We start from the raw sequence: 25535 nt of genomic DNA, 5'->3' as shown, positions 1-25535 counted from the left end.
GATGGGAGACCGCTGGGAATACCAGGTGTTGTAGGCTTTTGCATTTTGCCATTCTGACCAGCAGGAGGCAGTGTTCTCTATGCTTTTCTGCATTGATTCTGAGAAGAGCCCGAGAGCGCGCCTTTGAGCGAGTAGAAGCGGCTAGGAGATGTTTAAGAGGACGAAAAGTCAGCTTAGTCATTGCCTACGGCCATACCACCCTGAAAGCGCCCCATCTCGTCTGATCTCGGAAGGCAAGCAGGGACGGGCTTGGTTAGTACCTGGATGGGAGACCGCCTGGGAATACCAGGTGTTGTAGGCTTTTGGCATTTTGCCATTCTGACGCAGCAGGAGGCAGTCTTCTCTATGCTTTTCTGCATTGATTCTGAGAAGAGCCCGAGAGCGCGCCTTTGAGCGAGTAGAAGCGGCTAGGAGATGTTTAAGAGGACGAAAAGTCAGCTTAGTCATCGCCTACGGCCATACCACCCTGAAAGCGCCCGATCTCGTCTGATCTCGGAAGCTAAGCAGGGACGGGCTTGGTTAGTACCTGGATGGGAGACCGCCTGGGAATACCAGGTGTTGTAGGCTTTTGCATTTTGCCATTCTGACCAGCAGGAGGCAGTCTTCTCTATGCTTTTCTGCATTGATTCTGAGAAGAGCCCGAGAGCGCGCCTTTGAGCGAGTAGAAGCGGCTAGGAGATGTTTAAGAGGACGAAAAGTCAGCTTAGTCATCGCCTACGGCCATACCACCCTGAAAGCGCCTGATCTCGTCTGATCTCGGAAGCTAAGCAGGGACTGTCAGGTACCTGGTCGTTCGCCTAAGGTAGGCGCGCGTCCGATCGCCAGCGCACGTTCCGACGGCCGCGCGCGCTCCGTCGCTCGCGCACGTATTGACGCCAGCGTGCGTCGTGACGCCCGCGCGCGCTAAAACGCTGGCGCGCGTCATGACGCCGGCGTGCGTCTTGACGCCGGCGCAGGCGCATTGCGCTCAAAAGGACGCCAAAGGCCTACCAGCATTGCGAAGTGATCGTTTCCTTGTGAAAGACGCCAAGCTTGTTTCCTGTGATTGCCTATTTGATTCTCTGACCCGGCCTGACTCTCGATCTTTAAAACTTGCTGCCTGTACCGACTTCCCGCCTGTCCGACCTCGCTTTTGCCTGCCGATTTTGCTCTGACGTTCCGGTTCGGCACTCCTGCCACTCCTCCACTTGGTTCAAGTCCTGTTCCATCCTCAGTGGCTGTGATCCTTAGTGGGAGGTGTAGGAGAGGTCCTTCCTCTACGAGTTCTTCCAGTGACGTGCCCGGCTTGTCCTGACAGTATCACTTCGCCAGTATGGAAGAATCTGAGGAAATTTCTGCTATGCAGCTCCTTACCCAGCAGATGGCGACCCTCACTCGAGCGGTGCATGTTTCCAAGAAGTTCAAGCCCAGCTACAACCCCTGCCCAGGGATCCTACTGATGCTCCTGTTGCACCCCCACCTGTTGGGGCCCAGCCGCCAATTGCCAAGCTTAAGCTCTCTCTGCTGGAGCGTTTTCTGGGGGATCGCAAAAAGTTCCGGGCTTTTATGAATAGCTGCAAGCTGGAATTCACACTTAACCCCCAAGTTTATACAACTGAGCAGTCCAAGGTGGGGTTCGCTATCTCACTCCTGTCCGGGGAGCCACAGACTTGGGCTCATCGTCTTCTGGAACAACAAAGTCCGTTGTTTAGTGACTCTGCTGCTTTTTTCCAGGCGATGGCGGTATTATACGATGACCCCCAAAGAGAAGCCTCAGCTGAAGCCGCACTCAGATCTTTGTCCCAGGGTAAACGGCCAGTTGAGGAATATGTTACTGACTTCCGTAGCCACGCTGCAGATACCCGATGGAATCAAGCTGCACTGAAGCATCAATTCAGAATAGGGTTGTCTGAAGGTCTAAAGGACGAGTTAGCCCGAGTGGGGATTCCCGAAGACTTCGATTCTCTCATCGATGTCGTCGTCCAGTTAGAACGACGTTTGAGGGAGAGGAGACTAGAAAAGTCCGGGACATTTCAACCCAGTTGGCTGCTCCCTAAAGCTCCTCTATTCCCTAAACCCATTTTGCCTCCATCCACCACGGCCTCGTCATCGGCTGGGGCTGCTGAACCCATGCAAATTCGGGCTCATCCGTTCCCCTCTGACTCCCGAAGAGAGGCTACGCAGACGTCGCCTGAACTTGTGCCTTTACTGTGGTGCCTCTGGTCATCTGCTCCGCACATGCCCGGTGCGACCCACAAGTAAGAGATCTATACCGGGTCTTCTTAGTGCAGAAGCTGTTGATGGACTGTCTCTTATGTCAGTTATTACTATTTTGCAGTGGTCAAGAAAGACGCTCCAGACCCCTGCGTTGATTGACTCCGGGGCGTGCGGTTGCTTTATCGATCGAGACTTCGCCCGTTTTCATGATATTCCTTTAAGACCCAGATCCTGCCCACTGACGGTGAAGTTGGCTGACGGATCTAATATTTCTTCTGGTCCAGTCCTGTTTGAGACTATTCCTTTGTTAATAAAATTCAACAGCATACCGAAACCCTATCGTTTAACGTGGTTTCTTCCCCTCTGTATCCTATCATTTTGGGGTTTCCATGGTTAAAGACTCATAACCCTCTCATCAATTGGGACTCGAATCAAATAACATTTCCCTCTGAGCATTGTCCTTGTTCTGAGTTGGCTCCTGGGAGATTGCTGGTTGTGACCCCTGATCCTCGACTCAAACTGGTTCCAGAACCTTACCACGAATTCTTAGATGTCTTTGATGAGAAAGGAGCGGATGTACTTCCTCCACATTGGATATATGATTGCCCGGTGGATCTTCTTCCCGGAGCAGCGATCCCATTCGGACGGATCTACCCTCTATCCGAACCTGAACTTAAAGTTCTCAAGACCTACATTGAGGAAAACCTTAGGAAAGGATTTATCCGTCCGTCTACCTCTCCTGCTGGGGCAGGTATTTTCTTCGTTGAGAAAAAAGACCATTCCTTACGCCCCTGCATAGACTACCGAGATTTGAACAAGGTAACCATTAAGAACCGATATCCGCTACCCCACATCTCGGAACTGTTTATAAGATTACGTTCAGCACATGTATTCACAAAACTAGATCTTCGGGGGCATACAATTTGGTCCGCATTCGACAAGGAGATGAGTGGAAAACAGCCTTTCGCACCCGATATGGGCACTATGAATACCTAGTGATGCCCTTCGGGCTATGCAACGCCCCAGCGACGTTTCAACACTTTGCAAATGATATTTTCAGAGACTTTTTGGATCTTTTCGTTATTATTTATCTCGATGATATCTTAATATTTTCATCTTCCTTGGAGGAACACCGACACCACGTCAGACAAGTCTTCTCTCGGTTACGAGCATACAAACTTTTCGCCAAACTGGAGAAGTGTGAGTTCGAAAAATCTTCTATAGAGTTCCTAGGCTTTATCATTTCTTCAGACGGAATGTCTATGGACTCTCGCAAGGTCTCTGCGGTATTAGACTGGCCCGTTCCCAACAGTCGTAAGGCTGTACAAAGATTTGTGGGCTTCGCCAACTTTTACCGAAAGTTCATCAAGAATTTCTCTAAGATAATCGCCCCTATCACTGCTCTTACCAGCTCGGTAAAAAGATTCTGTTGGACTTCTGAGGCTCAGCGGGCTCTCAAGAATCGTTTTACCTCCGCTCCCATTCTGAAACATCCAGATCCTACACGGCCGTTTGTTCTAGAGGTGGATGCCTCAGAGTATGCCATCGGAGCTGTGCTATCGCAAAGAAACGATGTACAGAGCCTACTTCATCCTATCGCATTTTTCTCTAAAAAGTTATCTTCTTCTGAGCAAAATTACGATGTGGGAGACAGAGAGCTACTTGCGATTAAATCTGCATTCCAAGAATGGTGACACCTGTTGGAGGGGGCGTCTCACCCTATTTTAGTTTTTTCTGATCACAAGAACTTGGAATATTTACGCTCAGCAAAAAGACTCCGACCTCGTCAGGCCAGATGGGCACTCTTCTTTTCCAGATTCAACTTCCACGTTACTTTTAGACCGGGTTCCAAGAATGGCAAAGCGGATGCGTTGTCCCGTCTGTTTTCTGCACCCGAGAATGATTCTGCCGCCAGCACTGTCCTTCATGCCTCCAATTTTCTCCTTCTCCAAGCCGATCTGCTTGACAAGATCCAGAACGCCTCCAAGTCTGTGGACAATTTACCTACACATATGGATCGTCGTGGTAATTACCTCATGTCTAATAATAAAATTTTTGTCCCTGAAGACCTGCGCCTCGAGGTACTCAGATTTGTCCATGATCATCCTGTTTCCGGCCACCTGGGGGTTCGCAAGACACTAGAACTTGCTAATAGGAATTTTTTTTGGCCCGGCATGTCAAGAGATTGTATGAAATATGTTACTTCCTGTCAAACATGTGCCAGATTCAAGGATACACATTCCCGACCAATGGGGTTACTTCAACCTCTCCCGGTTCCTGAGAAACCCTGGGAGAGAATTTCCATGGACTTGTGGAACTGCCCAAGTCGGGAGGTTTTAACACAATCATGGTAGTGGTTGACGGGTTTACCAAGATGGCTCACTTTATACCCTTGGTGGGGTTACCATCTGCAGCCACAACGGCAGAAGTATTTATTAAAGAGGTCTTTCGGCTTCACGGCTTACCCAGGGAGATAGTGTCTGATCGAAGGTCGCAGTTTACGTCTCGCTTCTGGAGGGCGTTATGTCAGGGACTCCATATTGAGCTCGCCTTGTCCTCTGCTTTTCATCCTCAGACGAATGGGCAAACAGAACGTACTAATCAGACGTTGGAGCAATATATTAGATGTTTTTCCTCTTATTCTCAGGAAGATTGGTCGGCGCTCTTACCCTTAGCAGAGTTCTCTTACAATAATGCGGTACATAGCTCCTCCAAACAGACTCCTTTTTTCTCTAACTATGGATTTCATATTACCACTCTGCCAGGCCTAGCAGAGGTTACGGTTCCTGCAGCTCAGGATAGACATTCGTTCTTAAAGCATAATTTCGAGTTGCTCCAGCAGACTTTACGGGAGGCTCAAAGGAATTACAAAGGATATGCCGATAAGAGACGGAGAAAGAGTCCTGAATTCAAGCTGGGGGATCTCGTTTGGTTATCCACTCGCAACCTCAGGTTATCGTGTCCCTCCAAGAAGTTGGGCCAAAGGTTTATGGGTCCCTTCCCAATCTTGGAGCAAATTAACTCTGTTACCTTTAAATTGAAGCTGCCTGCTAACCTTCGAATCCATCCTGTGTTCCACGTCTCTCTTCTAAAGAAAGTGGTGGAGAATCCGTTTCCGGGTCGTATTGGGGCACCTCCAGAGCCAGTGACAGTACAGGGTGTTGAAGAATTCGAAGTCCAAGCTATTCTCGATTCCAGGTATCGAAGAGGTCGCTTGCAGTATTTGGTCCAGTGGAAGGGCTATACGCCTGAGGACAATTCCTGGGAATCTTCAACCAATGTTCATGCTCCTCAACTGATCCGAGCCTTCAATAAGAAATTTCCAGGGAAACCTGCGTCTGGGCGCATCCGGAGGCCGCGCCTTGGGAGGGGGCAATGTCAGGTACCTGGTCGTTCGCCTAAGGTAGGCGCGCGTCCGATCGCCAGCGCACGTTCCGAAGGCCGCGCGCGCTCCGTCGCTCGCGCACGTATTGACGTATCTCGTCTGATCTCGGAAGCTAAGCAGGGACGGGCTTGGTTAGTACCTGGATGGGAGACCGCCTGGGAATACCAGGTGTTGTAGGCTTTTGCATTTTGCCATTCTGACCAGCAGGAGGCAGTCTTCTCTATGCTTTTCTGCATTGATTCTGAGAAGAGCCCGAGAGCGCGCCTTTGAGCGAGTAGAAGCGGCTAGGAGATGTTTAAGAGGACGAAAAGTCAGCTTAGTCCTCGCCAACGGCCATACCACCCTGAAAGCGCCCGATCTCGTCTGATCTCGGAAGCTAAGCAGGGACGGGCTTGGTTAGTACCTGGATGGGAGACCGCCTGGGAATACCAGGTGTTGTAGGCTTTTGCATTTTGCCATTCTGACCAGCAGGAGGCAGTCTTCTCTATGCTTTTCTGCATTGATTCTGAGAAGAGCCCGAGAGCGCGCCTTTGAGCGAGTAGAAGCGGCTAGGAGATGTTTAAGAGGACGAAAAGTCAGCTTAGTCATCGCCTACGGCCATACCACCCTGAAAGCGCCCGATCTCGTCTGATCTCGGAAGCTAAGCAGGGACGGGCTTGGTTAGTACCTGGATGGGAGACCGCCTGGGAATACCAGGTGTTGTAGGCTTTTACCATTCTGACCAGCAGAAGGCAGTCTTCTCTATGCTTTTCTGCATGGATTCTGAGAAGAGCCCGAGAGCGCGCCTTTGAGCGAGTAGAAGCGGCTAGGAGATGTTTAAGAGGACGAAAAGTCAGCTTAGTCGTCGCCTACGGCCATAGCACCCTGAAAGCACCCGATCTCGTCTGATCTCGGAAGCTAAGCAGGGACGGGCTTGGTTAGTACCTGGATGGGAGACCGCCTGGGAATACCAGGTGTTGTAGGCTTTTGCATTTTGCCATTCTGACCAGCAGGAGGCAGTGTTCTCTATGCTTTTCTGCATTGATTCTGAGAAGAGCCCGAGAGCGCGCCTTTGAGCGAGTAGAAGTGGCTAGGAGATGTTTAAGAGGACGAAAAGTCAGCTTAGTCATCGCCTACGGCCATACCACCCTGAAAGCGCCCCATCTCGTCTGATCTCGGAAGCTAAGAAGGGACGGGCTTGGTTAGTACCTGGATGGGAGACCGCCTGGGAATACCAGGTGTTGTAGGCTTTTGCATTCTGACCAGCAGGAGGCAGTCTTCTCTATGCTTTTCTGCATTGATTCTGAGAAGATCCCGAGAGCGCGCCTTTGAGCGAGTAGAAGCGGCTAGGAGATGTTTAAGAGGACGAAAAGTCAGCTTAGTCATCGCCTACGGCCATACCACCCTGAAAGCGCCCGATCTCGTCTGATCTCGGAAGCTAAGCAGGGACGGGCTTGGTTAGTACCTGGATGGGAGACCGCCTGGGAATACCAGGTGTTGTAGGCTTTTGCATTTTGCCATTCTGACCAGCAGGAGGCAGTGTTCTCTATGCTTTTCTGCATTGATTCTGAGAAGAGCCCGAGAGCGCGCCTTTGAGCGAGTAGAAGCGGCTAGGAGATGTTTAAGAGGACGAAAAGTCAGCTTAGTCATCGCCTACGGCCATACCACCCTGAAAGCGCCTGATCTCGGAAGCTAAGCAGGGACGGGCTTGGTTAGTACCTGGATGGGAGACCGCCTGGGAATACCAGGTGTTGTAGGCTTTTGCATTTTGCCATTCTGACCAGCAGGAGGCAGTGTTCTCTATGCTTTTCTGCATTGATTCTGAGAAGAGCCCGAGAGCGCGCCTTTGAGCGAGTAGAAGCGGCTAGGAGATGTTTAAGAGGACGAAAAGTCAGCTTAGTCATCGCCTACGGCCATACCACCCTGAAAGCGCCCGATCTCGTCTGATCTCGGAAGCTAAGCAGGGACGGGCTTGGTTAGTACCTGGATGGGAGACCGCCTTGGAATACCTGGTGTTGTAGGCTTTTGCATTTTGCCATTCTGACCAGCAGGAGGCAGTCTTCTCTATGCTTTTCTGCATTGATTCTGAGAAGAGCCCGAGAGCGCGCCTTTGAGCGAGTAGAAGCGGCTAGGAGATGTTTAAGAGGACGAAAAGTCAGCTTAGTCATCGCCTACGGCCATACCACCCTGAAAGCGCCCGATCTCGTCTGATCTCGGAAGCTAAGAAGGGACGGGCTTGGTTAGTACCTGGATGGGAGACCGCCTGGGAATACCAGGTGTTGTAGGCTTTTGCATTTTGCCATTCTGACCAGCAGGAGGCAGTCTTCTCTATGCTTTTCTGCATTGATTCTGAGAAGAGCCCGAGAGCGCGCCTTTGAGCGAGTAGAAGCGGCTAGGAGATGTTTAAGAGGACGAAAAGTCAGCTTAGTCATCGCCTACGGCCATACCACCCTGAAAGCGCCCGATCTCGTCTGATCGCGGAAGCTAAGCAGGGACGGGCTTGGTTAGTACCTGGATGGGAGACCGCCTGGGAATACCATGTGTTGTAGGCTTTTGCATTTTGCCATTCTGACCAGCAGGAGGCAGTGTTCTCTATGCTTTTCTGCATTGATTCTGAGAAGAGCCCGAGAGCGCGCCTTTGAGCGAGTAGAAGCGGCTAGGAGATGTTTAAGAGGACGAAAAGTCAGCTTAGTCATCGCCTACGGCCATACCACCCTGAAAGCGCCTGATCTCGGAAGCTAAGCAGGGACGGGCTTGGTTAGTACCTTGATGGGAGACCGCCTGGGAATACCAGGTGTTTTAGGCTTTTGCATTTTGCCATTCTGGCCAGCAGGAGGCAGTCTTCTCTATGCTTTTCTGCATGGATTCTGAGAAGAGCGCGCTTTTGAGCGGGTAGAAGCGGCTAGGAGATTTTTAAGAGGACGAAAAGTCAGCTTAGCCATCGCCTATGGCCATACCACCCTGAAAGTTCCCGATCTCGGAAGCTAAGCAGGGACGGGCTTGGTTAGTACCTGGATGGGAGACCGCCTGGGAATACCAGGTGTTGTAGGCTTTTGCATTTTGCCATTCTGACCAGCAGGAGGCAGTCTTCTCTATGCTTTTCTGCATGGATTCTGAGAAGAGCCCGAGAGCGTGCCTTTGAGCGGGTAGAAGCGGCTAGGAGATGTTTAAGAGGACGAAAAGTCAGCTTAGTCATCGCCTACGGCCATACCACCCTGAAAGCGCCCGATCTCGGAAGCTAAGCAGGGACGGGCTTGGTTAGTACCTGGATGGGAGACCGCCTGGGAATACCAGGTGTTGTAGGCTTTTGCATTTTGCCATTCTGGCCAGCAGGAGGCAGTCTTCTCTATGCTTTTCTGCATGGATTCTGAGAAGAGCACGCCTTTGAGCGGGTAGAAGCGGCTAGGAGATGTTTAAGAGGACAAAAAGTCAGCTTAGTCATTGCATACGGCATACCACCCTGAAAGCGTCTGATCTCGGAAGCTAAGCAGGGACGGGCTTGGTTAGTACCTGGATGGGAAACCGCCTGGGAATACCAGGTGTTGTAGGCTTTTGCATTTTGCCATTCTGACCAGCAGGAGGCAGTCTTCTCTATGCTTTTCTGCATTGATTCTGAGAAGAGCCCGAGAGCGCGCCTTTGAGCGAGTAGAAGCGGCTAGGAGATGTTTAAGAGGACGAAAAGTCAGCTTAGTCATCGCCTACGGCCATACCACCCTGAAAGCGCCCCATCTCGTCTGATCTCGGAAGCTAAGCAGGGACGGGCTTGGTTAGTACCTGGATGGGAGACCGCCTGGGAATACCAGGTGTTGTAGGCTTTTGCATTTTGCCATTCTGACCAGCAGGAGGCAGTCTTCTCTATGCTTTTCTGCATTGATTCTGAGAAGAGCCCGAGAGCGCGCCTTTGAGCGAGTAGAAGCGGCTAGGAGATGTTTAAGAGGACGAAAAGTCAGCTTAGTCATCGCCTACGGCCATACCACCCTGAAAGCGCCCGAACTCGTCTGATCTCGGAAGCTAAGCAGGGACGGGCTTGGTTAGTACCTGGATGGGAGACCGCCTGGGAATACCAGGTGTTGTAGGCTTTTGCATTTTGCCATTCTGACCAGCAGGAGGCAGTCTTCTCTATGCTTTTCTGCATTGATTCTGAGAAGAGCCCGAGAGCGCGCCTTTGAGCGAGTAGAAGCGGCTAGGAGATGTTTAAGAGGACGAAAAGTCAGCTTAGTCATCGCCTACGGCCATACCACCCTGAAAGCGCCCGATCTCGTCTGATCTCGGAAGCTAAGCAGGGACGGGCTTGGTTAGTACCTGGATGGGAGACCGCCTGGGAATACCAGGTGTTGTAGGCTTTTGCATTTTGCCATTCTGACCAGCAGGAGGCAGTCTTCTCTATGCTTTTCTGCATTGATTCTGAGAAGAGCCCGAGAGCGCGCCTTTGAGCGAGTAGAAGCGGCTAGGAGATGTTTAAGAGGACGAAAAGTCAGCTTAGTCATCGCCTACGGCCATACCACCCTGAAAGCGCCCAATCTCGTCTGATCTCGGAAGCTAAGCAGGGACAGGCTTGGTTAGTACCTGGATGGGAGACCGCCTGGGAATACCAGGTGTTGTAGGCTTTTGCATTTTGCCATTCTGACCAGCAGGAGGCAGTCTTCTCTATGCTTTTCTGCATTGATTCTGAGAAGAGCCCGAGAGCGCGCCTTTGAGCGAGTAGAAGCGGCTAGGAGATGTTTAAGAGGACGAAAAGTCAGCTTAGTCATCGCCTACAGCCATACCACCCTGAAAGCGCCCGATCTCGTCTGATCTCGGAAGCTAAGCAGGGACGGGCTTGGTTTGTACCTGGATGGGAGACCGCCTGGGAATACCAGGTGTTGTAGGCTTTTGCATTTTGCCATTCTGACCATCAGGCGGCAGTCTTCTCTATGCTTTTCTGCATTGATTCTGAGAAGAGCCCGAGAGCGTGCCTTTGAGCGAGTAGAAGCGGCTAGGAGATGTTTAAGAGGACGAAAAGTCAGCTTAGTCATCGCCTACGGCCATACCACCCTGAAAGCGCCCGATCTCGTCTGATCTCGGAAGCTAAGCAGGGACGGGCTTGGTTAGTACCTGGGTGGGAGACCGCCTGGGAATACCAGGTGTTGTAGGCTTTTGCATTTTGCCATTCTGACCAGCAGGAGGCAGTCTTCTCTATGCTTTTCTGCATTGATTCTGAGAAGAGCCCGAGAGCGCGCCTTTGAGCGAGTAGAAGCGGCTAGGAGATGTTTAACCCTTTCACTGCCAGCCGTTTTGAACAAAGTGGAACTTCTACTGCCAGACAGTTTTTGAACATTTTGCACTGTTTGACTTTAGGGGCTTTTCCTCGGGGGGACTTTTAGTTTACCCAGGAACACTATATATCGTTTTTTTCGGGACATCCTAAGCTTTCAAAATGTGGTGGAATTTTTGTGTAATTCCAATTCTGTAACAAGATATAGGCTTCTAAATGTCTAAAAAATTTGTAAAAAAAATATTTTCCATAATATAAACACATACACCAGAAACAAAAATTATTTTATGCACTAAAATACACCTGATTTGGAAAGTCCCATGTCTCCTGAACGTGCCAATACCAAATATATATAGTTTTATGGAGATTTCTCACTTGTGTAGGTCAAAAACTCCCAGCAGTACACTACCAAATTTCCAAAGCACTGCTCCAGAAAGCTGCATACTTTAGATTTCAAGGACAAAAATTCCACTAACAGAAGGTTTATCCCATAAAATTGTACATTTTTGGAAAGAACAGATTCTGGGGAATCCAGAATAGGCACAACTGTCTGTCTACTCCAAACTATCAAGTCGCAATGCTTTCCTAAAGTTATTGGTTTTTATCAAAACTTGTGATTTTTTTAAAAAATCGCTTCAAAGCTTCCAGTCTATAGTATCTTATCCCCTACAGGTCATAACGTAACCAAATAAAACACCCTAAATATGAATGGCAGGGGTCCACTGAACAGTTTGATGCCCAATATGTATAGGTTTACCTAAGTATGTGGCATGTAGGGGCTCCAATGTGAACATACCCCATATGATCCATCATTTCTGTCATTTCAGCTTCTGCAAAATCAACACATTTACATCATTTTGTGTGGGATAACGCTACATAAAAGTACGCTCACCCCAGAAAGCCATATATTTTTGGAAAGTACACATTCCCCCGAATCTAAAATGGGTACCCATGTCTTTCTACTCCAAAGTACCAAGTCGCAAAGCTTTCCTAAAGTTGGCAATTTTGATAATATTTCCAAAAATCCTCTCAAAGCTTCCATTTTGCAGCATCTTATCTCCCACATAGTGTTAGGTACCAAGGTAAAACACCCTGAACTTGAACGCCAGGGGTCCACTGAACAGTATGATGCCCAATATGTTTAGGTTTACCTAAGTATGTGGCATGTAGGGGCCCCAATATGAACATACCCCATATGATCCGTCATTTCTGTCATTTCAGCTTCTGCAAAATCAACACATTTACATCATTTTGTCTGGGATAACGCTACAAAAAAGTACGCTCACCCCAGAAAGCCATACATTTTTGGAAAGTACATATCCCCCCGAATCTATAATGGGTACCTGTGTCTTTCTACTCCAAAGTACCAAGCCGCAAAGCATTTCTAAAGTTAGCAATTTTGATGACAATTCCAAAAATCCCCTCAAAGCTTCCATTTTGCAGCATCTTATCTCCCACATAGTATTAGGAACCAAGGTAAAACAACCTAAATTTGAACGCCAGGGATCCACTGAACAGTTTGATGCCCAATATGTATAGGTTTACCTAAGTATGTGGCATGTAGGGGCTCCAATGTGAACATACCCCATATGATCTGCCATTTCTGTCATTTCCGCTCCTGCAAAATCAATACATTTACATCATTTTGTGTGGGACAACGCTACAAAAAAAGTACGCTCACCCCAGAAAGCCATATATTTTTGGAAAGTACACATTCCCCCGAATCTAAAATGGGTACCCATGTCTTTCTACTCCAAAGTACCAAGTTGCAAAGCTTTCCTAAAGTTGCCAATTTTGATAATATTTCCAAAAATCCTCTCAAAGCTTCCAGTTTGCAGCATCTAATCTCCCATGTATCATTAGGTACCAAGATAAAACACCTTGAACTTGAACGACAGGGGTCCACTGAACAGTATGATGCCCAATATGTTTAGGTTTACCTAAGTATGTGGCATGTAGGGGCCCCAATATGAACCTACCCCCATATGATCCGTCATTTCTGTCATTTCAGCTTCTGCAAAATCAACACATTTACATCATTATATGTGGGATAATGTTACAAAAAAGTACGCTCACCCCAGAAAGTCATATATTTTTGGAAAGTACACATTCCCCAAACTCTAAAATGGGTACCCATGTATTTCTACTCCAAAGTACCAAGCCGCAAAGGTTTCCTAAGTTTGCCAATTTTATGACATTTCCAAAAATCACCTCAAAACTTCCAATATGCAGCATCTTATTTTCTATAGGTGATCAGGTACCAAGATAAATCACCCTAAATATGAACCCCAGAGGTCTACTGAACAGTTTGATGCCCATTGTACATAGGTCTATCAAAGCACATGGCACTTAGAGACCCCAAAATATACCTAGTGCACACTAATTTCATGGCTTACCTTTACCTAATTCATAAACACATGGCAGTTTTTATGTGGGATAGAAACTGCAGAAATGTAGGGTAACCCCTGAAAACCATATATTTTTGGAAAGTACACGTTCAGACAAATCCAACATGGGTAAAGAGTCCTTTCTACACAAAAGTATCAATCTGCAAAGCTTTCCTAAAGCTAGTGGTTTCTATGACATTTCAGAAAATCGCCTAAAAATGTTGCAATTTGCCGCATTTATCTCACACAATTTCTTGCCTACAAAAGGAAAATCACCCCAACTAGGAACACCTAAGGTCTACTGAACAGTTTGATGCCCTATATGCATAGATTTACTAAACTATGCGGAGTACAGGGGCCCCCAAATAAAAATAGTGCATATTCATTTTCACGAATGACGCTCCGGCTCGTGCAGTTTTTGCACCCGGTATGTGTATTATGTGCCATAAGAACCCCTAACAGTACAGAAACCCTAGAAAACCATACATTTTCTGAAAGTACACATTCTGACAAAACAAAAATGGGTAAATACATCTTTCTACTGCAAACCACCAAACTACAAAGCTATGCTAAACAGAACGGTTTTTATGACATTTCTGAAAATCGTCACAAAGCTTGCATTTTACCTCATTATGTACCCCCACAATTTTTAACGTATAAACATAAAACACTCTAAATATGAATACCAGGGGTCTACTGAACAGTTTGATGCCCTATATGCATAGATTTACTAAACTATGCGGAGTACAGGGGCCCCCAAATGAAAATAGTGCATATGAGTTTTCACGAATGACGCTCCGGCTCGTGCAGTTTTTGCACCCGGTATGTGTATTATGTGCCATAAGAACCCCTAACAGTACAGAAACCCTAGAAAACCTTACATTTTCTGAAAGTACACATTCTGACAAAACAAAAATGGGTAAATACATCTTTCTACTGCAAACTACCAAACTACAAAGCTATGCTAAACAGAACGGTTTTTATGACATTTCTGAAAATCGTCAAAAAGCTTGCATTTTACCTCATTATGTACCCCCACAATTTGTAACGTATAAACATAAAACATGAATGCCAGGGGTCTAATGAACAGTTTGATGCCCTATATGCATAGATTTACTAAACTATGCGGTGTACAGGGGCACCCAAATGAAAATAGTGCATATGAGTTTTCACGAATGACGCTCCGGCTCGTGCAGTTTTTGCACCCGGTATGTGTATTATGTGCCATAAGAACCCCTAACAGTACAGAAACCCTAGAAAACCATACATTTTCTGAAAGTACACATTCTGACAAAACAAAAATGGGTAAATACATCTTTCTACTGCAAACTACCAAACTACAAAGCTACGCTAAACAGAACGGTTTTTATGACATTTCTGAAAATCGTCACAAAGCTTGCATTTTACCTCATTATGTACCCCCACAATTTGTAACGTATAAACATAAAACACTCTAAATATGAATACCAGGGGTCTACTGAACAGTTTGATGCCCTATATGCATAGATTTACTAAACTATGCGGAGTACAGGGGCACCCAAATGAAAATAGTGCATATGAGTTTTCACGAACGACGCTCCGGCTCATGCAGTTTTTGCACCCGGTATGTGTATTATGTGCCATAAGAACCCCTAACAGTACAGAAACCCTAGAAAACCATACATTTTCTGAAAGTACACATTCTGACAAAACAAAAATGGGTAAATACATCTTTCTACTGCAAACTACCAAACTACAAAGCTATGCTAAACAGAACGGTTTTTATAACATTTCTGAAAATCGTCACAAAGCTTGCATTTTGCCCCATTATGTACCCCACATTTCATAACGTACCAACCTAAAACACCCTAAATATGAATGCCAGGGGTCTACTGAACAGTTTGATGCCCAATATGCATAGATTTACTAAACTATGTGGGGCACAGAGGAAGCCAAATTGAAATACAGCAGACAAAATGTCCATGTGCTAGACAAGTAACAAAGAACAATATGAAATGCAGTAAAATCGCTAAAATCCCCCCCCAAAAAACTAAAATCAATGTTTTTTTTTTTTCCTAGTGATATCTGCAATAGAATCACAGTTTGAGTATTCTAGCTTGGGCAAATTAGGTTTACAGACAAAGTAAAGCAAACAACAACTATGCATAACTAAAAAAGGCAATAAAATGGCACCAAAATCACAGAAAATGTAATAAAAACACCAAAATAATACACAAAATGTATTGCGCAGTGCAGTAAGCGAATACGCTATACGCAATGGCAATAAAACATTTTTTTTAGGCAAGAATAAAAACGATGCGATAAAAAAAAAAAAAATTACAAAAGTGAGTGAGTGAGTAAGTGTGTGTACACATGGCAAAATGTGTTTTGTGTGCATGTGTGTGTGTGTGTGCAAGTAACTGAGTGTAATAAGTGCTATGAATGTGTGAAAATGTATGTGTGTGTGTGTAAGTGTGAGTATAAGTGTGTATTAGTGTAATATGTGTGTGTATGTGTGTTTGTGTGTGTAAGTAGCACATACCTGGGGTCCATGGAGCTGAAGATCGCTGGAATCGCTGGAGATCAGACGCAGGCAGAAGATGCAGCCACAGCAGCAGAAACGGTGAGTAACAGGAAGCAGGGGGGCGGAGGGGGGCGCGCAGGAAGGAAGGGAGAGAGGAGAAAAAGTCGGGCACGTAGAATATACGTGCCCGACTTTTTCTATGGGGCCCCTGGGCGATCGCGCCCCAGGGGCCACTAGTAACCCCCCTCTGCGCGTTGTCTAGGGGGTTCCTTACCTTTCGCTTGTTCTCTGCGCTCCGACTAAGCAGCGAGCGCAGAGAACAAGCGAAAGGTAAATAAAACGTAGCTCCTACGTGCTGGGCATTAAACGCCTTTTTATAGCAGCACGTAGGAGCTACGTGCTTGGCGCCCAAAGGGTTAAGAGGACGAAAAGTCAGCTTAGTCATTGCCTACGGCCATACCACCCTGAAAGCGTCTGATCTCGTCTGATCTCGGAAGCTAGCAGGGACGGGCTTGGTTAGTACCTGGATGGGAGACCGCCTGGGAATACCAGGTGATGTTGGCTTTTGCATTTTGCCATTCTGACCAGCAGGAGGCAGTCTTCTCTATGCTTTTCTGCATTGATTCTGAGAAGAGCCCGAGAGCGCGCCTTTGAGCGAGTAGAAGCGGCTAGGAGATGTTTAAGAGGACGAAAAGTCAGCTTAGTCATCGCCTGCGGCCATACCACCCTGAAAGCGCCCGATCTCGTCTGATCTCGGAAGCTAAGCAGGGACGGGCTTGGTTAGTACCTGGATGGGAGACCGCCTGGGAATACCAGGTGTTGTAGGCTTTTGCATTTTGCCATTCTGACCAGCAGGAGGCAGTCTTCTCTATGCTTTTCTGCATTGATTCTGAGAAGAGCCCGAGAGCGCGCCTTTGAGCGAGTAGAAGCGGCTAGGAGATGTTTAAGAGGACGAAAAGTCAGCTTAGTCATCGCCTACGGCCATACCACCCTGAAAGCGCCCGAACTCGTCTGATCTCGGAAGCTAAGCAGGGACGGGCTTGGTTAGTCCCTGGATGGGAGACCGCCTGGGAATACCAGGTGTTGTAGGCTTTTGCATTTTGCCATTCTGACCAGCAGGAGGCAGTCTTCTCTATGCTTTTCTGCATTGATTCTGAGAAGAGCCCGAGAGCGCGCCTTTGAGCGAGTAGAAGCGGCTAGGAGATGTTTAAGAGGACGAAAAGTCAGCTTAGTCATCGCCTACGGCCATACCACCCTGAAAGCGCCCGATCTCGTCTGATCTCGGAAGCTAAGCAGGGACGGGCTTTGTTAGTACCTGGATGGGAGATCGCCTGGGAATACCAGGTGTTGTAGGCTTTTGCATTTTGCCATTCTGACCAGCAGGAGGCAGTCTTCTCTATGCTTTTCTGCATTGATTCTGAGAAGAGCCCGAGAGCGCGCCTTTGAGCGAGTAGAAGCGGCTAGGAGATGTTTAAGAGGACGAAAAGTCAGCTTAGTCATCGCCTACGGCCATACCACCCTGAAAGCGCCCGATCTCGTCTGATCTCGGAAGCTAAGCAGGGACGGGCTTGGTTAGTACCTGGATGGGAGACCGCCTGGGAATACCAGGTGTTGTAGGCTTTTGCATTTTGCCATTCTGGCCAGCAGGAGGCAGTCTTCTCTATGCTTTTCTGCATTGATTCTGAGAAGAGCCTGAGAGCGCGCCTTTGAGCGAGTAGAAGCGGCTAGGAGATGTTTAAGAGGACGAAAAGTCAGCTTAGTCATCGCCTACGGCCATACCACCCTGAAAGCGCCCGATCTCGTCTGATCTCGGAAGCTAAGTAGGGACGGGCTTGGTTAGTACCTGGATGGGAGACCGCCTGGGAATACCAGGTGTTGTAGGCTTTTGCATTTTGCCATTCTGACCAGCAGGAGGCAGTCTTTGCTATGCTTTTCTGCATTGATTCTGAGAAAAGCCCGAGAGCGCGCCTTTGAGCGAGTAGAAGCGGCTAGGAGATGTTTAAGAGGACGAAAAGTCAGCTTTGTCATCGCCTACGGCCATACCACCCTGAAAGCGCCCGATCTCGTCTGATCTCGGAAGCTAAGCAGGGACGGGCTTGGTTAGTACCTGGATGGGAGACTGCCTGGGAATACCAGGTGTTGTAAGCTTTTGCATTTTGCCATTCTGACCAGCAGGAGGCAGTCTTCTCTATGCTTTTCTGCATTGATTCTGAGAAGAGCCCGAGAGCGCGCCTTTGAGCGAGTAGAAGCGGCTAGGAGATGTTTAAGAGGACGAAAAGTCAGCTTAGTCATCGCCTACGGCCATACCACCCTGAAAGCGCCCGATCTCGGAAGATAAGCAGGGACGGGCTTGGTTAGTATCTGGATGGGAGACCGCCTGGGAATACCAGCAATCCGTGGCGCCCTCTACTTTCTGCTGCCTCTGCATTAGCATAGGGAGAGAGGGCCGCAGTGGGCCGGCCAGTTTAGCTAGGCTTGGCGGCTAGCAATCCGGGGGCCCCTCTACTTTCTGCTGCCTCTGATTTAGCATAGGGAGAGAGGGCCACAGTGGGCCGGCCAGTTTAGCTAGGCTTGGCGGCTACCAATCCGCGGCGCCCTCTACTTTCTACTGCCTCTGCATTAGCATAGGTAGAGCGGGCCGCAGAGGGCCGGCCAGTTTAGCTAGCCTTGGCAGCTCGCAATCCGCGGCGCCCTCTACTTTCTGCTGCCTCTGCATTAGCATAGGGAGAGCGGAGGGCCGGCCAGTTTAACTAGCCTTGGCGGCTAGCAATCTGCGGCGACCTCTACTTTCTGCTGCCTCTGCATTAGCATAGGGAGAGCGGAGGGCCGGCCAGTTTAACTAGCCTTGGCGGCTAGCAATCTGCGGCGACCTCTACTTTCTGCTGCCTCTGCATTAGCATAGGGAGAGCGGAGGGCCGCGGAGGGCCGCGGAGGGCCGGCTAGTTTAGCTAGCCTTGGCGGCTAGCAATCCGCGGCGCCCTCTACTTTCTGCTGCCTCTGCATTAGCATAGGGAGAGCGGGCCGCAGAGGGCCGGCCAGTTTAGCTAGCCTTGGCGGCTAGCAATCCTCAGCGCCCAGCAATCCTCAGCGCCCTCTACTTTCTGCTGCCTCTGCATTAGCATAGGGAGAGCGGGACGCAGAGCTTTGGTAGCCTTGCCGGCTAGCAATCCTCAGTGCTCTCTTCTTTCTGCTGCCTCTGCATTAGCATAGGGAGAGAGGGCCGGCCAGTTTAGCTAGCCTTGGCGGCTAGCAATCCGCGGCGCCCTCTACTTTCTGCTGACTCTGCATTAGCATAGGGAGAGAGGGCCGGCCAGTTTAGCTAGCCTTGGCGGCTAGCAATCCGCAGCGCCCTCTACGTTCTGCTGCCTCTGCATTAGCATAGGGAGAGAGGGCCGGCCAGTTTAGCTAGCCTTGGCGGCTAGCAATCCGCGGCGCCCTCTACTTTCTGCTGACTCTGCATTAGGATAGGGAGAGTGGAGGGCCGGCCAGTTTAGCTAGCCTTGGCGGCTAGCAATCCGCGGCGCCCTCTACTTTCTGCTGCCTCTGCATTATCATAGGGAGAGAGGGCCGGCCAGTTTAGCTAGCCTTGGCGGCTAGCAATCCGCGGCGCCCTCTACTTTCTGCTGCCTCTGCATTAGCATAGGGAGAGAGGGCCAGCCAGTTTAGCTAGCCTTGGCGGCTAGCAATCCACAGCACCCTCTACTTTCTGCTGCCTCTGCATTAGCATAGGGAGAGGGGAGAGCGGAGAGCCGGCCAGTTTAGCTAGCCTTGGCGGCTAGCAATCCGCGGCGCCCTCTACTTTCTGCTGCCTCTGCATTAGCATAGGGAGAGAGGGCCGGCCAGTTTAGCTAGCCTTGGCGGCTAGCAATCCGCGGCACCCTCTACTTTCTGCTGCCTCTGCATTAGCATAGGGAGAGCAGAGGGCCGGCCAGTCTAGCTAGCCTTGGCGGCTAGCAATCCACAGCACCCTCTACTTTCTGCTGCCTCTGCATTAGCATAGGGAGAGCGGAGGGCCGCAGAGGGCCGGCCAATTTAGCTAGCCTTGGCGGCTAGCAATCCGCGGCGCCCTCTACTTTCTGCTGCCTCTGCATTAGCATAGGGAGAGCGGAGGGCCGCAGAGGGCCAGCCAGTTTAGCTAGCCTTGGCGGCTAGCAATCCGCGGCGCCCTCTACTTTCTGCTGCCTCTGCATTAGCATAGGGAGAGCGGAGGGCCGCAGAGGGCCGGCCAGTTTAGCTAGCCTTGGTGGCTAGCAATCAGCGGCGCCCTCTACTTTCTGCTGCCTCTGCATTAGCATAGGGAGAGCAGAGGGCCGGCCAGTTTAGCTAGCCTTGGTGGCTAGCAATCCGCGGCGCCCTCTACTTTCTGCTGCCTCTGCATTAGCATAGTGAGAGCAGAGGGCCGGCCAGTTTAGCTAGCCTTGGCGGCTAGCAATCCTCAGCGCCCTCTACTTTCTGCTGCCTCTGCATTAGCATAGGGAGAGCGGGCCGCAGAGCTTTGGTAGCCTTGCCGGCTAGCAATCCTCAGTGCTCTCTTCTTTCTGCTGCCTCTGCATTAGCATAGGGAGAGAGGGCCAGCCAGTTTAGCTTGCCTTGGCTGCTAGCAATCCGCGGCGCCCTCTACTTTCTGCTGCCTCTGCATTAGCATAGGGAGAGCGGGCTGCAGAGGGCTGGCCAGTCAGTTTAGCTTGCCTTGGCGGCTAGCAATGCGTGGCGCCCTCTACTTTCTGCTGCCTCTGCATTAGCATAGGGAGAGCCGGCCAGTTTAGCTAGCCTTGGCGGCTAGCAATTCGCGGCACCCTCTACTTTCTGCTGCCTCTGCATTAGCATAGGGAGAGCGGAGGGCCGGCCAGTTTAGCTAGCCTTGGCGGCTAGCAATCCTTGGCGCCCTCTACTTTCTGCTGCCTCTGCATTATCATAGGGAGAGCGGGCCGCAGAGGGCCGGCCAGTTTAGCTAGCCATCCGCGGCGCCATCTACATTCTGCTGCCTCTGCATTAGCATAGGGAGAACGGGCCGCAGAGGGCCGGCCAGCTTAGCTAGCCTTGGCGGATTGCAATCCGCGGCGCCCTCTACTTTTTGCTGCCTCTGCATTAGCATAGGGAGAGAGGGTCGCAAAGTCACCCCGCTATAGTTCCAGGGGTACCCAGGGCACAAATAAACACTCACCCCAAATCCCCCCCTAACTGGCCTTCAGGCTGGGCCCCCTTAGTCCATAACAAGGTTACAGATATATAGAAACATTGGGGTAACAGTCACCCCGCTATAGTTCCAGGGGTACCCACGGCACAAATAAGCACTCACCCCAAATCCCCCCCTAACTGGCCTTCAGGCTGGGCCCCCTTAGCCCATAACAAGGTTACAGATATATAGAAACATTGGGGTAACAGTCACCCTGCTATAGTTCCAGGGGTACCCAGGGCACAAATAAGCACTCACCCCAAATCCCCCCCTAACTGGCCTTCAGGCTGGGCCCCCTTAGCCCATAACAAGGTTACAGATATATAGAAACATTGGGGTAACAGTCACCCCGCTATAGTTCCAGGGGTACCCAGGGCACAAATAAGCACTCACCCCAAATCCCCCCCTAACTGGCCTTCAGGCTGGGCCCCCTTAGCCCATAACAAGGTTACAGATATATAGAAACATTGGGGTAACAGTCACCCCGCTATAGTTCCAGGGGTACCCAGGGCACAAATTAGCACTCACCCCAAATCCCCCCCTAACTGGCCTTCAGGCTGGGCCCCCTTAGCCCATAACAAGGTTACAGATATATAGAAACATTGGGGTAACAGTCACCCCGCTATAGTTCCAGGGGTACCCAGGGCACAAATAAGCACTCACCCCAAATCCCCCCCTAACTGGCCTTCAGGCTGGGCCCCCTTAGCCCATAACAAGGTTACAGATATATAGAAACATTGGGGTAACAGTCACCCCGCTATAGTTCCAGGGGTACCCAGGGCACAAATAAGCACTCACCCCAAATCCCCCCTTAACTGGCCTTCAGGCTGGGCCCCCTTAGCCCATAACAAGGTTACAGATATATAGAAACATTGGGGTAACAGTCACCCTGCTATAGTTCCAGGGGTACCCAGGGCACAAATAATCACTCACCCCAAATCCCCCCCTAACTGGCCTTCAGGCTGGGCCCCCTTAGCCCATAACAAGGTTACAGATATATAGAAACATTGGGGTACCAGTCACCCCGCTATAGTTCCAGGGGTACCCAGGGCACAAATAAGCACTCACCCCAAATCCCCCCCTAACTGGCCTTCAGGCTGGGCCCCCTTAGCCCATAACAAGGTTACAGATATATAGAAACATTGGGGTAACAGTCACCCCGCTATAGTTCCAGGGGTACCCAGGGCACAAATAAGCACTCACCCCAAATCTCCCCCTAACTGGCCTTCAGGCTGGGCCCCCTTAGCCCATAACAAGGTTACAGATATATAGAAACATTGGGGTAACAGTCACCCCGCTATAGTTCCAGGGGTACCCAGGGCACAAATAAGCACTCACCCCAAATGCCCCCCTAACTGGCCCTTAGGCTGGGTCCCCTTAGCCCATAACAAGGTTACAGATATATAGAAACATTGGGGTAACAGTCACCCCGCTATAGTTCCAGGGGTACCCAGGGCACAAATAAGCACTCACCCCAAATGCCCCCCTAACTGGCCCTTAGGCTGGGGGATTATTGGGGGGATTACTGGGGAATCAGAATGGACAGACAGACCTGACTATCAGGACACTCAGAGTCGTTAGTAGAAAACAATAGAGACTTTGGTTTGAGCCCCGGACTCTGTGTACAATATAAATAAAAGCAGTCGGATCTGGTACATGGGGTATTTACTGTAAACACTACCTCTGGGATGGGGCATCGGTCGCCCTACAAGTCACCTTGTTGCACAGACACTTTAAGAAGGAACACGATTGGCCAAACACCCCCCCCCCCCCCCCGTGTCCTCTCCCCCAGTATAAAGCAGAACCCACAATGTACTGACCCAGAGTGGAGCCCACAGGGGAACCGTAAGGAACCATCAAGGTCTGGATTCTGCTGGGGGCAGTTCTGCAGTAGGTACCATTCCCTTACCCCCTGCCCCCCCCCCTGTACCTGTATTGTATTTATATAGCCCCCCAAGTGTGCCCAGTGCTGTACATGGCATAGATACACACAGGGGGGCAGTTCTGCAGTAGGTACCATTCCCTTACCCCCTGCCCCCGTACCTGTATTGTATTTATATAGCCCCCCAAGTGTGCCCAGTGCTGTACATGGCATAGATACACACAGGGGGGGCAGTTCTGCAGTAGGTACCATTCCCTTACCCCCTGCCCCCGTACCTGTATTGTATTTATATAGCCCCCCAAGTGTGCCCAGTGCTGTACATGGCATAGATACACACAGGGGGGGCAGTTCTGCAGTAGGTACCATTCCTTACCCCCTGCCCCCCCCCCCCTGTACATGTATTGTATTTATATAGCCCCCCCCCCAAGAGTGCCCAGTGCTGTACATGGCATAGATACACACAGGGGGGGGGCAGTTCTGCAGTAGGTACCATTCCCTTACCCCCTGCCCCCCCCTGTACCTGTATTGTATTTATATAGCCCCCCAAGTGTGCCCAGTGCTGTACATGGCATAGATACACACAGGGGGGGGGCAGTTCTGCAGTAGGTACCATTCCCTTACCCCCTGCCCCCCCCCCCTGTACCTGGATTGTATTTATATAGCCCCCCCCCCAGGTGTGCCCAGTGCTGTACATGGCATAGATACACACAGGGGGGCAGTTCTGCAGTAGGTACCATTCCCTTACCCCCTGCCCCCCTCTGTACCTGTATTGTATTTATATAGCCCCCCCCCCCAAGTGTGCCCAGTGCTGTACATGGCATAGATACACACAGGGGGCAGTTCTGCAGTAGGTACCATTCCCTTACCACCTGCCCCCCCCCCCCTCTGTACCTGTATTGTATTTATATAGCCCCCCAAGTGTGCCCAGTGCTGTACATGGCATAGATACACACAGGGGGCAGTTCTGCAGTAGGTACCATTCCCTTACCCCCTGCCAGCCCCCCCCCCTCTGTACCTGTATTGTATTTATATAGCCCCCCAAGTGTGCCCAGTGCTGTACATGGCATAGATACACACAGGGGGCAGTTCTGCAGTAGGTACCATTCCCTTACCCCCTGCCCCCCTCTGTACCTGTATTGTATTTATATAGCCCCCCCCCAAGTGTGCCCAGTGCTGTACATGGCATAGATACACACGGGGGGGCAGTTCTGCAGTAGGTACCATTCCCTTACCCCCTGCCCCCCTCTGTACCTGTATTGTATTTATATAGCCCCCCAAGTGTGCCCAGTGCTGTACATGGCATAGATACACACAGGGGGCAGTTCTGCAGTAGGTACCATTCCCTTACCCCCTGCCAGCCCCCCCCCCTCTGTACCTGTATTGTATTTATATAGCCCCCCAAGTGTGCCCAGTGCTGTACATGGCATAGATACACACAGGGGGCAGTTCTGCAGTAGGTACCATTCCCTTACCCCCTGCCCCCCTCCTGTACCTGTATTGTATTTATATAGCCCCCCCCCAAGTGTGCCCAGTGCTGTACATGGCATAGATACACACGGGGGGGCAGTTCTGCAGTAGGTACCATTCCCTTACCCCCTGCCCCCTCTGTACCTGTATTGTATTTATATAGCCCCCCAAGTGTGCCCAGTGCTGTACATGGCATAGATACACACAGGGGGCAGTTCTGCAGTAGGTACCATTCCCTTACCCCCTGCCAGCCCCCCCCCTCTGTACCTGTATTGTATTTATATAGCCCCCCAAGTGTGCCCAGTGCTGTACATGGCATAGATACACACAGGGGGCAGTTCTGCAGTAGGTACCATTCCCTTACCCCCTGCCCCCCTCTGTACCTGTATTGTATTTATATAGCCCCCCCCCCAAGTGTGCCCAGTGCTGTACATGGCATAGATACACACGGGGGGGCAGTTCTGCAGTAGGTACCATTCCCTTACCCCCTGCCCCCCCCCCCTCTGTACCTGTATTGTATTTATATAGCCCCCCCAAGAGTGCCCAGTGCTGTACATGGCATAGATACACACAGGGGTGGGGGCAGTTCTGCAGTAGGTACCATTCCCTTACCCCCTGCCAGCCCCCCCTGTACCTGTATTGTATTTATATAGCCCCCCCAAGTGTGCCCAGTGCTGTACATGGCATAGATACACACGGGGGGCAGTTCTGCAGTAGGTACCATTCCCTTACCCCCTGCCAGCCCCCCCCCCCCCCCGTGTACTAGACAGTGGGAGTTTCAGTACACACTTGAGATGTATGATATGAGATTCCTGCCCTGCAGAGCTTGCAGTCTATGAGGGAGAGGAAATGGAGAGAAACAAAATGGGCCCCGGTGTAACATTCTAGGCCCATAGTAGAATCTCACGACCTTCCCATTTGCCCCACGTGGCAGATTTATTGCTTGTCCTGCTCACATTTAGCAGCGTTTGTGGGTTTGTGTTCCATACGTTCCTCTCTTTGTTTATTGTAAACACGACTCTTGTTTTCCCCAAAGTGAGATGTTTGTGGTACAAACAGAGGCCGACCTGAACCTGATTGTCCTGCCCTTAGCCTGGGTACTGGGGCATATGGAGTGCTAGCTCCTGAGCTCACTGAGGGGCCCACTATGTAACTATATATATATATATACACACCTTCATATGGGACTTGCCTGTAACTGCTGTGTGTATTGTCTCATATACTGTATATTACTAGCACCCCATTCTTCCCTGTGTACCCCCTCAGTTGCCTATTCTTCCCTATGTACCCCCTCAGTTGCCTATTC

General features: G+C 50.1%; 1 protein-coding gene, 22 non-coding genes and 6 pseudogenes across 23 annotated transcripts in view; all 29 read left to right on the top strand.

Annotated features, from left to right (window-relative positions):
- The first annotated feature begins 182 nt into the window (after window positions 1–182).
- On the top strand, window positions 183–301 carry LOC116407271. The gene has a single exon (XR_004220232.1). It is a non-coding gene; the product is annotated as a 5S ribosomal RNA (ribosomal RNA).
- A 147-nt stretch (window positions 302–448) lies between these two features.
- On the top strand, window positions 449–567 carry LOC116407435. The gene has a single exon (XR_004220341.1). It is a non-coding gene; the product is annotated as a 5S ribosomal RNA (ribosomal RNA).
- Window positions 568–5906: 5339 nt separating this feature from the next.
- On the top strand, window positions 5907–6025 carry LOC116407111. Its single transcript, XR_004220076.1, has one exon. It is a non-coding gene; the product is annotated as a 5S ribosomal RNA (ribosomal RNA).
- Window positions 6026–6170: 145 nt separating this feature from the next.
- On the top strand, window positions 6171–6289 carry LOC116407417. The gene has a single exon (XR_004220323.1). It is a non-coding gene; the product is annotated as a 5S ribosomal RNA (ribosomal RNA).
- A 138-nt stretch (window positions 6290–6427) lies between these two features.
- LOC116407170 lies at window positions 6428–6546 on the top strand. Its single transcript, XR_004220131.1, has one exon. It is a non-coding gene; the product is annotated as a 5S ribosomal RNA (ribosomal RNA).
- A 145-nt stretch (window positions 6547–6691) lies between these two features.
- Window positions 6692–6810, top strand: LOC116407260. Its single transcript, XR_004220221.1, has one exon. It is a non-coding gene; the product is annotated as a 5S ribosomal RNA (ribosomal RNA).
- Window positions 6811–6947: 137 nt separating this feature from the next.
- Window positions 6948–7066, top strand: LOC116407310. The gene has a single exon (XR_004220268.1). It is a non-coding gene; the product is annotated as a 5S ribosomal RNA (ribosomal RNA).
- Window positions 7067–7211: 145 nt separating this feature from the next.
- On the top strand, window positions 7212–7320 carry LOC116407293 (annotated as a pseudogene).
- Window positions 7321–7465: 145 nt separating this feature from the next.
- LOC116407158 lies at window positions 7466–7584 on the top strand. Its single transcript, XR_004220120.1, has one exon. It is a non-coding gene; the product is annotated as a 5S ribosomal RNA (ribosomal RNA).
- Window positions 7585–7729: 145 nt separating this feature from the next.
- LOC116407181 lies at window positions 7730–7848 on the top strand. The gene has a single exon (XR_004220142.1). It is a non-coding gene; the product is annotated as a 5S ribosomal RNA (ribosomal RNA).
- A 145-nt stretch (window positions 7849–7993) lies between these two features.
- On the top strand, window positions 7994–8112 carry LOC116407204. Its single transcript, XR_004220165.1, has one exon. It is a non-coding gene; the product is annotated as a 5S ribosomal RNA (ribosomal RNA).
- A 145-nt stretch (window positions 8113–8257) lies between these two features.
- On the top strand, window positions 8258–8366 carry LOC116407327 (annotated as a pseudogene).
- Window positions 8367–8503: 137 nt separating this feature from the next.
- Window positions 8504–8612, top strand: LOC116407304 (annotated as a pseudogene).
- A 145-nt stretch (window positions 8613–8757) lies between these two features.
- LOC116407282 lies at window positions 8758–8866 on the top strand (annotated as a pseudogene).
- A 137-nt stretch (window positions 8867–9003) lies between these two features.
- LOC116407338 lies at window positions 9004–9111 on the top strand (annotated as a pseudogene).
- Window positions 9112–9256: 145 nt separating this feature from the next.
- Window positions 9257–9375, top strand: LOC116407216. The gene has a single exon (XR_004220176.1). It is a non-coding gene; the product is annotated as a 5S ribosomal RNA (ribosomal RNA).
- A 145-nt stretch (window positions 9376–9520) lies between these two features.
- On the top strand, window positions 9521–9639 carry LOC116407146. The gene has a single exon (XR_004220109.1). It is a non-coding gene; the product is annotated as a 5S ribosomal RNA (ribosomal RNA).
- A 145-nt stretch (window positions 9640–9784) lies between these two features.
- On the top strand, window positions 9785–9903 carry LOC116407198. Its single transcript, XR_004220159.1, has one exon. It is a non-coding gene; the product is annotated as a 5S ribosomal RNA (ribosomal RNA).
- A 145-nt stretch (window positions 9904–10048) lies between these two features.
- LOC116407249 lies at window positions 10049–10167 on the top strand. Its single transcript, XR_004220210.1, has one exon. It is a non-coding gene; the product is annotated as a 5S ribosomal RNA (ribosomal RNA).
- Window positions 10168–10312: 145 nt separating this feature from the next.
- LOC116407134 lies at window positions 10313–10431 on the top strand. Its single transcript, XR_004220098.1, has one exon. It is a non-coding gene; the product is annotated as a 5S ribosomal RNA (ribosomal RNA).
- A 145-nt stretch (window positions 10432–10576) lies between these two features.
- On the top strand, window positions 10577–10695 carry LOC116407089. Its single transcript, XR_004220054.1, has one exon. It is a non-coding gene; the product is annotated as a 5S ribosomal RNA (ribosomal RNA).
- A 5455-nt stretch (window positions 10696–16150) lies between these two features.
- LOC116407316 lies at window positions 16151–16268 on the top strand (annotated as a pseudogene).
- A 145-nt stretch (window positions 16269–16413) lies between these two features.
- Window positions 16414–16532, top strand: LOC116407100. The gene has a single exon (XR_004220065.1). It is a non-coding gene; the product is annotated as a 5S ribosomal RNA (ribosomal RNA).
- A 145-nt stretch (window positions 16533–16677) lies between these two features.
- LOC116407227 lies at window positions 16678–16796 on the top strand. The gene has a single exon (XR_004220188.1). It is a non-coding gene; the product is annotated as a 5S ribosomal RNA (ribosomal RNA).
- Window positions 16797–16941: 145 nt separating this feature from the next.
- On the top strand, window positions 16942–17060 carry LOC116407238. The gene has a single exon (XR_004220199.1). It is a non-coding gene; the product is annotated as a 5S ribosomal RNA (ribosomal RNA).
- Window positions 17061–17205: 145 nt separating this feature from the next.
- LOC116407083 lies at window positions 17206–17324 on the top strand. Its single transcript, XR_004220048.1, has one exon. It is a non-coding gene; the product is annotated as a 5S ribosomal RNA (ribosomal RNA).
- A 145-nt stretch (window positions 17325–17469) lies between these two features.
- LOC116407123 lies at window positions 17470–17588 on the top strand. Its single transcript, XR_004220087.1, has one exon. It is a non-coding gene; the product is annotated as a 5S ribosomal RNA (ribosomal RNA).
- Window positions 17589–17733: 145 nt separating this feature from the next.
- Window positions 17734–17852, top strand: LOC116407192. The gene has a single exon (XR_004220153.1). It is a non-coding gene; the product is annotated as a 5S ribosomal RNA (ribosomal RNA).
- A 4815-nt stretch (window positions 17853–22667) lies between these two features.
- atp6v1al (ATPase, H+ transporting, lysosomal 70kDa, V1 subunit A like) overlaps window positions 22668–25535 on the top strand; it is a 33044-nt gene continuing 30176 nt past the window's right edge. Inside the window, exon 1 of the mRNA XM_031891327.1 lies at window positions 22668–22770. The gene's annotated coding sequence lies outside the window, so the exon portion shown is untranslated. The remainder of the gene's footprint in view (window positions 22771–25535) is intronic.

Source organism: Xenopus tropicalis, chromosome 8 (genome assembly GCF_000004195.4).
Source record: "Xenopus tropicalis strain Nigerian chromosome 8, UCB_Xtro_10.0, whole genome shotgun sequence".
In the NCBI taxonomy this organism is placed as follows: Eukaryota; Metazoa; Chordata; class Amphibia; order Anura; family Pipidae; genus Xenopus; species Xenopus tropicalis.
Note: the sequence above shows the minus strand (reverse complement) of the source record. Positions and strands in the feature narration are given on the sequence as shown.